The 10,075-nt window shown below is 33.2% G+C and overlaps 1 pseudogene; it reads right to left on the bottom strand.

The window, feature by feature from the left end:
- Positions 1-4,599: 4,599 nt before the first annotated feature.
- On the bottom strand, positions 4,600-7,516 carry LOC123196116 (annotated as a pseudogene).
- Positions 7,517-10,075: the final 2,559 nt, after the last annotated feature.

Raw genomic sequence — 10,075 nt, 5'->3', positions numbered from 1 at the left:
AACGGTTTTGAATCCCTTAAGGGATACCTTTAGTGAAAAAGATAACAAGTTGTGAGTGTTAGTGTGCAGTAGAAATATAAGCTACATGTGTGCAAAGTATAAAGTGTGAGTTTTGAGTGTTGAGTGAGTAAGTGTTAAGTTTGTGTTTTGTGACTGAGTGATGTAAGTTTTTGTGTAAGTGTGGGTTTGTATAGTTTTGTAATTGTTCAGTATAAATAAAATTATTGTTTTATAATTACCACTCTTGCTTAACAAGTGGTATCAAAATAGGTGGTCAAAGACCGAGATCATAAAGATTTCAAAGATTGTTAGGATCATGATTGTGGAAGCTCTGAAGATGGTTAGGGATTGTAGCGCGTGAATCAAGTAATTAAGAGTTAAGTCATGCCAAGACTTTATTGGTATACAATTTGGACTGTGAAATTAATTGGTTGGGAACCAACCTTACTTGTATATTGCTGGGCATTATTACTAAGTCATTATGTCAAAATTTTTTAATTCAGTCAGTTAGATTGAGAAAATCAATAGCTCCAATTGTAATAATTGAACCCTATTCAATTTTATTAATTAGGATAAGATTTATGAGATATGGTTGGAGGCGAAAACATTACACCACCCATAGATGCTAAGGAATGAACAAAGTAGAAGATTAAAACTAGCAAGACTCTATGGGTTCTTGTCGTGACCGCAGAAAATGAGTGGTTACAATACATTAAGAGTGTGAAACATTGAAGGAGGTTTGGGACATGCTAGCAACTGTATTTGCAAGGATAAAATGACGTAAAGTTGTAATGCTCAAAAAATGAGCTATTGTCGATCTCACAACAAAACATAATGATAAGTAAATAATTTTCCAAAATTAAATCTTTTTGTGATGAAATTTTCAAATTAGACCTTCATAATGCAATCACTAAGACAAGAAAGAGTAACATTATCATTCATGGGTTAAGGCTAGAATATAATGGGATAATTATAGCTACCCGTGGATGGGCAAAGAAGCCAAAATTAGCAGAGTTAGCGAATATATTAACCATCTAAGAAATTTTAGATCAACAAATATCAACCTTGACGAAGAATGATAGTGAAGAAGAATGAGACTTTCAAGTGTCTTAAGTAGTTAAAGATTTAGAAAAGCTTGTAACCAACTATATCGTTGAACCAGATGAAAAGGCATTCTCATGGTGGTCACCACAGGTAGAATTACTCAAGACTCCAATAAGATTGAAGAGTAGCTAAGCGAAGAAGTAATTATTGAAGAGCAACCAATCATAGAATACTAAGAGGCTAGATTTGAGTCTTCTGAAAAATCACAAAGCCCATTGTACAGTGGAGTATCTTCTAGAGTAATGGGAGAAATTCAGTTGACTCAATTAGAAAAGAAAGAAGAGAAAGTACTTCAACCTAGGAAGTCAAAAAAAGACTATGGAAACCAAATCCCAAATATACAATTGTAGCACTAAAAGAAGATGTTGGTATAGTAAAACCAACAACATATGAGAAAGCCTCACAATGCTTGGAGTGGAAAAAGGCAATAGAAGAAGAAATCCAAGCATTAAAAAAAAATGAGATAGGATTTCCAAAACCTTAAAACATAAGTCCTATAACATGTAAATGGGTTTACAAATTAAAAACTCAACCAAATGGGTTAATTGAAATATACAAGCCATGATTGGTTGCTGAAGGATTCTCTTAGAAATATGGTCTTGATTATGATGAGACCTTCAATCCGATGGCAAAAATTACTATAGTTCAAGTACTATTAGCACTTGCAGCAAACAAGTCTTAGAAGTTATGGTAGATGGACGTAAAAAATGCTTTATTACATAGAGAGTTAGATCGAGAAGTATACATGGAACAACCTGACAATTTTCAAAGTATGACCATCCTAATTATGTTTGTAAATTGAAGAAAACATTTTATGGTCTTAAACAAGCCTCAAGAGCATGTATGAGAAGAATACAAAATTCTTGGTGCAAAGTGGTTACTTAGTAGCACCATCAAACTCAAGCTTATTCCTCAAGGTTAAGAATGAAAAAAGACTAACAATAGTATTGATCTATGTGGATGATTTGATCATCACTAGAGATAATTAAAACGAGATTTGTCAAATAAGAGCCAACATTTCCATTCAATATCAGATCAAAAAGCTTGGAGAGTTGAAACATTTTTTTAGTCTTGAAATTAAGAGAACGAAGGATGAGAACATTTTGTGCCAATAAAAATATGTGCAAGATTTTCTAAACAAGTTTAGGATGGTGGATTGCAAACTTGCCTCTACACCCATGGATGGCAATATAAAATTATGTGTCAAGAAAGGTCGAGAATAAAAAGATTCAATGATGTACAAATGACTTGTTTAGAGTCTTATATATCTTACAATAACATGTTTAGACATTGGCTTCGTAGTAAGAGTGGAAGTCGATTCATAAAGAAGTCGTACAAACCTCACTTAGATATAGTTAGACGCATACTAAAGTATGTTGAAGGAACTTTCGATTTAGACTTTTGTATAAGGTGTGAGATAGTTGGGCATTGCGGAGTTGACTTTGTCAGAGATCATGACAGAAGACAATTAACTATTGGGTAACTGTTTAGTCTTGGGTCTAGAGTACTGTCATAGTGTAGTAAGAGACAACCAACAGTGTCTTTATCAATCAGAAAAGCTAAGTATAGGGCAACAATAATGGCAGCTCAAGAAAGTACATGGTTGATGTAACTATTGAAGGATCCTCATCAACGAGTTGACAATCCAATATGGTTGTATAGTGACAATCAATCAGTAATAGATTGGCAGAGAGTCCTATCTTTCATGTGAGAACTAAGCATATAAAGGTGCATTATCACTTCATATGTGAAAAGGTACTGGTTAGAGAAATTTAAATGAAGTATCAAGACAAGTGATCAAGTTACTGATATATTTACTAAAGGATTTAGTACTACAAAGTTTGAAGAATTTTAAAGACAACTTGACATGACCATGAGATCAATAATGCATGACAGTATTTAGTGAGAGGGAGCGCTAAAAGGAGAACACTGAATATCTCTCCAAAAGTTTCTCCACAAAGAAAAAGTGTAGCCTCATATCTAAAGCTCTAAAATTTTCCCTTACAAGTTGCTTCCTCTAGAAGCTGAAGAAGAATTGAAAACGGCTATATAACTGACTTCAACAAGTATAAAAAGGCCTTGAGTCCTAGCATTTGTGTGTGTAGAAAAATCAAAGTGTGAGTGAGCATTAGAAAAGTAAGAAGTTTGTGTTATGAGTTGCTAGTAAGTATGTGCAAAAAGAGCAAGTTGTGAGTGTTAGTGTGCACCAGAAAAATAATCTACGTGTGTGCAAAGTATAAAGTGTGGGTTGTGAGTAAGTGGATGAGTTGTGAGTGCTTAGTTAGAAAGTGTTAAGTTTATGTTTTGTGAGTGAGTGGTGCAACCTTTTGTGTAAGTACAATTTTGTAATTTTTCAATATTAATAAAATTATTGTTTTATAATCACCAGTCTTGCTCAACACTATTATCACTAAAAGGGTTATCTTAGTCTATAGATGTAATTTACTACGTTATTGATACTAAGTTTTTTCTTTGAAGTTAACTGAAAAGCATAGCAAACATAAAGTAGTATTCATGGTCATTTGATGTTCAATTAGTCAAAGTTAGCTGCTCAGTTGTTCACGAGTTTGGTTGTCCACAATCATTCACAATGCTATAAAATCCTTTAAACTCATATGTATGATTTTGAATCTAATTTCCTCACTTTACATTTTCTTAAATGAAATGGCCTAAATACTTAAATCTGTTGTTAAAATTAAAAGCTCTTAATTTTACGACTACATTATTTTAAGTTCATTGAAAAGTAAAGAAAATCACTGAAAAAAGTTTGAAAGTCTAAAAGACCAAAAAGAGGGCTCTAAGGTTTTCAAAATGACAAAAAATTTAGGGTAAAGAAAAAGTTAAAACATGTGTGCAAGAACTCCTTCTTAATCAAAATCACGTAACTGACACACAAAGAAATGACTAGTTATATAAATTACATATAGTCGCTAGCCATGTTGTCTATGTGTACAATACCCTTAATGTGCCAATTCAATTTCCTACACTCACAAGATTACATTACAATTTTATCCCATATATGGGATGATAATCTTTTCCTAGCATTTTGAAAGCACATATTTACCCATTATCCATTTTAGTTAAATTTGTCTACATTCACTAGATTCATTATAGTAAGGTTCAAATTATATTCAGTTATGCAATTACACATGTAACTTTACTTCTTGCCCTATGAATCGAGGTTGTACAAAGGTTCAAGGACAACAATTTTTACTTATGTACTACCACTGCCAAATTGTAATTAGAAATCCTAATACCATAACATAAACTTAGGCTTTGAAGTAGGGAGTTGAACCACTATAAAATGTCATTATGTTTAATATAATTCTATTTTTCTATAGTTCTTTGCACCGAATTGTACCCAAATTTTGTGTACTTCTTGTTGGTGCGATTTTTAGCATTAACACATTTTAAAGGACAACTATTATTTATCTCCCTTGTTGTTTAATCTACTATGGTTAGCATTGCACTCTTTCAATATCAGGCATATTTTCTAGGCATACATTACAGTGAATGCTTATAAGAAATAACTATAATAGATTATAATGTCTTGTTTTCTAGTGAAACATAAAAATATATTGTTTTTCATAGGCTAACCCAATTGTAATAATGACCTTAAACTGACATGAAGAAACCAAAATTACTTGTGGATGAAGTGGTGCTATTAGTCTACGATGAAGCGATTGAAGTATTATTAATTTGTGATTGTGGACTCTGGTTTGAGGATGAGGCTATGAAGAAAATTATGTGGTCTTGGTAGTGAGAATATGCTTGGATAGATCTTGGAATTGGAGACTGTGACACTTCCAAAACCCCCTCAAGCATTTGAACTACCTGACCTATTGATGGCCTTTGAGTTTCATCATCTTGGATGCACCAACAAGCCACTCTACAAATTCTTAAAACCTCTTCTATATCAGCATTGCCCTCTAGCCTAGAATCTAACAACTTAAGGACACTGGCACCCTCAATTATTGCAGTTGCAACCCAAGTTGGGAAGAATTTGGAGTTTTCACTATCAAATTGCTCAGAGTTTCTTCTTCCTGATACAAATTCAAAAAGCATCATCCCGTAGCTATAAACATCAGCTTTAGTTGTAATGGCTAGTCCTGAAATCCATTCTGGGGCAAGATAGCCTCTTGTCCCTCTTATGGTTGTTAGGACACTGCTAAAGTCCCGCCCAACAAATTTTGCCAGGCCAAAATCTGCCACTTTTGGACAAAATTCAGTATCTAATAAAATGTTTTCTGGTTTTATGTCACAATGTATGATGCGGTCTCTGCATTTCTCATGGAGATACGCTAAGCCTCTGGCTGACCCCAGTGCAATTTTGCATCTTGTTTTCCAATCAAGAACATATGAGCCCTTTGTATGGAAGAGATGCTAATTTAAAGAACCATTTGGCATATAGTCATAGACTAACAACCGCTTAGTACCTTCACAACAGAATCCAAGAAGCCGGACTAGATGGACCTGATTAATATTTCCTAGAGTGGTGACTTCTGTCCGGAATTGCTTCTCTCCTTGGCTGATGCTTTCAAGCCTCTTCACCGCTATGACACGTGAATCAGGCAACACCCCTTTGAAAACAGAGCCAAAACCACCTCCACCCAATCTCTCAGAAAAATTCTTTGTCGCTTTTTTCAGTTCTTTGTATGAAAATACCAGCAACGCGCCCTCCGTTGATTTCGTAGTTTTGAGCCTCCTCTTAATCCGTCTCAAGTGTGCAACCATAATGAGACCTAGGAGAAGCACTAAAGCCACTGTGCCGACAACACCATCTATAACTTTTCCCTTGTCGTCCCTGGAACTTGAAAACTCATTAGCTGCAAGCTTAACATAAATAGCTTTTCCGTCTGTATCACCAACTGCAAGTTGTTGCAGATTCAAAAGATTACCAATCCAAGTTGAACATTGGTTGCTTTCATAGGCGTAAGCTGTACAAGCGCAGTTATTTAAGCAGCTCCTTTCACATTGCTTAATGTTGGCTGCTGGGGCAGATTGCAGATCTGTAGGCAATTCCTTGCCAAGGGTTACCGTAAATTTGTCACTCTTTCCATTGACATGACTTCTATTTTCACACTGCAGTAGCGATTTTCTCTGACAGCCACCAGAATAATCCTCTAGCAAGTTCCAATCATCCTCCGAATTTGGCTTAAACCCTGACAAACATTCACAGAGAGGCATATTTTGCTCATGACAGCTGCCAAATGCACCGCAATAAGCATAAACCTCACAAGGTTGTCTTGGTATAGACCAAAACTGAAACCAAGTCTTACTAGACTCCAACCAGTACATTTGCTGAACCTGCCCTGAAGCATCCATAACAAATTGAAATGTCATTGAAGCGGCTACTGAATATGTGAAATAGCTCTCATTCTCATTTGATACATGGCTGATGTTGAACATATCATTACTTTTAAGGTAATTCATTTCAGGAACCAAGCTGAAATATTGTCCATTCCAGAATCCACTAATCCAGTACTGCTCAGACCTGTTCCACAGCATCACATATTGATCGGATCCATCAGGATTTGGCTCAAACGTGAACAGACCGGGCGCAGGATCTTCTTTATTCTTCCAGGAAGTGAGAAATGTTGTCTTATTGGTCCTCTTGTTCCGTCCAATCTTCATACCAGGGAGCCAAATATGAGTTGGATTATCGAAACTTTGCCACAACGGCACTGACGAATTGGTAGACGAATCTCTTAAAACAAGATTTCCTTCATCTAGAAGAGCTGCTGCCAGACGTACTTCTACTGAACTTGTTGTGACAGAATTCAAACTCGTTGACCAAACTGGTATTTGGGACTCGTTGAAGAGTACTAAATTGCCATATGAGAACCTTAACACAGAAGAATACCTATCAGATACTGGTTTATCTTTATTTGCCACCCAAACAACGGTTTTTTCAGACAATTTTTTGTACCATATGCCTATGTAGTAGTTTGAAGAATTCCCTGGCTTGAAAAAGCCTAATTCAAAGACCCCACCTGCTGAAACAATAGTTTGATCACCAGAGAGGGATTGATTTGAGGAGATGGTATCTGATCCAAAGGAGGCGAAGGATTTGATAGAGAACCATATGAAGAGAACAAAAACTAGGAATTTGATATCCATTGCTGCAATAAATCGAGTTATTTGCAGTCAAGATACTCATCAATGGAGGAAAATTTTATACACCATTTATCTTAGCGCAGGTGAACCTATGTGTGGAGGAGGAAGGGTGTCGCATTGATCAATAGTCATGCCATAATTAAACCGCTGTTGATTTCCCTGTGAAGTCAACCAATCTACAGATTAAACCGACCGTTGTGCTTTTCGACTTTCAAGCCAGTTTATGAAAACAACTTCAAACTTAAGTCAGTTGATTGGTGAAAAGTCATGTTACAAACAAGCGCACTACCGTTCCTCTCGCCATGTTACCCTCATTGAATGTTACAAATTTCTCACCCTTGGATTGAATGGTCATCTTTGAAAATACAAGCTTGATAAGTTATATGTCACAAAGAAAGAAAATATGGGTTGATTTAAAGAAGCTTAAAAATTGACGGTTGATAAGAATCTATTCGTCACCAAGCTCTTTGATAAGAAACTTGTATGATAGTTTAGGTAATAGGGTGTGCCTTTGCTTACCCAACCGAGCAAACTGATGCCCAAAAGTCGAACCCCCTTTTGCTCGTTAAACTGAAGCTCTCTTGCATTAATCTAGTTTTAAAACGACTGACTGGAACCGAAGGTATCACACCAGCCTCATACTCTGCCGAATCCTCATTTTGTAGGTAGAAAACAAAATTATAGTCTCTTCTCGAATCGGGACGACAATCGTTTTGGGGTATAACAAGTAGCTTCAAATTACAGCCTCGAATTTCGGTGCATACTATGTAGAAGAAGAAAAGTCAAGTCGTTATTGTATCAATAGAAGTCAACACAAGAGTCCATGTTGTGCCCACTGCTGGCCTCAAAAGTCAAATATAGCCTGTATTATCTAAGCAATTTGACTATATTTAGGTCCGTTTTGAAGTCGCGAAGTTGTTTTATTGACCTTTGTGACTTCATTTTGTAATTTTTTATTTTTTTAATTATGAAGGTACAGCAACATCCCTGCAAAAATATAGATTATTAAGAAAGAAAATCTTTTCAAGAAGTAAAAAATGGTTTTCTTTTGAGAGAAAGAAGGTTTGAAAGTATCATATTACCAACAATATAATACTTGAGATTGTAAGCAATTAGTTGTTCTTCCATTTCTTTATATTTTTGTTTCATCAACTTTCAGTCATCAGTCTCCTCCATCCAATTGTTTGATTTATCTTTAGTCTTCTCCATCTAATTGTTTGATTTACCTATTCAATAGTAAGTCCTTAAAGTCTTCAACCATCTAATCTGACGTAGAGAATACTAATATTTGTATAATATAAGTCAATTATTTAGGAATATTATTTTATGTTTTTTAATTTGTTGCAATTTCCCCCGGTTCTCAATTTGAATACCATAATAGAAGACAAAATTATGTAATTTGAAAGACTGATAATAATGATATATTAATTAAAATAGGTAAAAAGATTTTCATCTGAACGTTTTTAAGTAAATTTTTGATATAGTTACTTTTTTCAGCAAATTTGCTATTTATTTCAATAATATCATTTTCTTTTAATATACCTTCTCTTCAATCATTTTTTTTTTACACAGTTGACGATGATACACTTCAATAGTATATCATCATATTGAATACAAGATAATATGATAATTTTTATTATAATAAATCTAAACTTTCGTTGAAAATTTGTTGTGAAAACTTTCACAGACAAAAGTTTAAAACTTTAAATGATGATTTTTAAAAAAGGTTTGATTTTGTTTATTTATTTAGTTACTTATTATATTAATTGTGTAGATTGTGCATATCTATTATATTAGTAAAAATAGAACACATTCTGATGTCAGATCAAAACAAAAAACATAAATGCAGTTTCTTGAAAATCGAATGCGAGTGCAAGTACGAATATAAGTGAGAATGCGAGAATGTTTTTATAAGAATATACAAATATTTTTATAAAAGCATGAAGTGTCGAAATGCATTCTCGCACTTCATGTTTTCATATAAAAACATGTGTGTATATATATATATATATATATATATATATATATATATATATATATATATATATATATATATATATATATATATATATGTATATGTATATGTATACATATGTATATATATTATTCGGCACTTCATGTTTTTATAAAAAATATTTTTATATTTTTATAAAAGTATTCTCGTATTTACATTTTATGTATACGTATTGTCGCATTCATATTTAGTATTTACATTCACACTTTGCACTCGCACTTGGTTTTCAAGAAATATTATTTCTACTTTTTGTTTCGATTTGACATTAAAATTTGTTTTATTTTTATTAATACAACAAATATTTACTATCTACATAAAATAAAATAATCGGTAACTAAACAAATAAACAAAATCAATTATGTCTTAGAACTTAGCATTCAAAGTTTTTAACTTTTATCTGAAAAAGTTTCCACAAGTTTTCAACGAAAGTTTAGATTTATTATGATATAAGTTATCATATTGCGTATCTACATTCACACTTTACACTCGTACTTGGTTTTCAAGAAATATTATTTATGCTTTCTATTTCAATCTGACATTAGAATTTGTTCTAACTTTTATTAAAACAACAGATATTCACTAATAATCGATAACTAAATAAATAAACAAAATTAATTATCTCTTAAAACTCAGAATTCAAAGTTTTTAACTTTTATTTGTGGAATTTTGCACAATAAGTTTTTAATGAAAGTTGAGATTTATTATAATATAAGTTATCAGACTATCTTGAATTCAATGTGATGATATATAGTTGAAATATATTATCATCAATTATATTGAGAATGAACACAATTGAAGAGAATGCATATTAAAGGAAAAAATATTATTGAAATAAATGAT

This window comes from Mangifera indica, chromosome 14, assembly GCF_011075055.1.
Source record: "Mangifera indica cultivar Alphonso chromosome 14, CATAS_Mindica_2.1, whole genome shotgun sequence".
In the NCBI taxonomy this organism is placed as follows: domain Eukaryota; kingdom Viridiplantae; phylum Streptophyta; class Magnoliopsida; order Sapindales; family Anacardiaceae; genus Mangifera; species Mangifera indica.
Note: the sequence above shows the minus strand (reverse complement) of the source record. Positions and strands in the feature narration are given on the sequence as shown.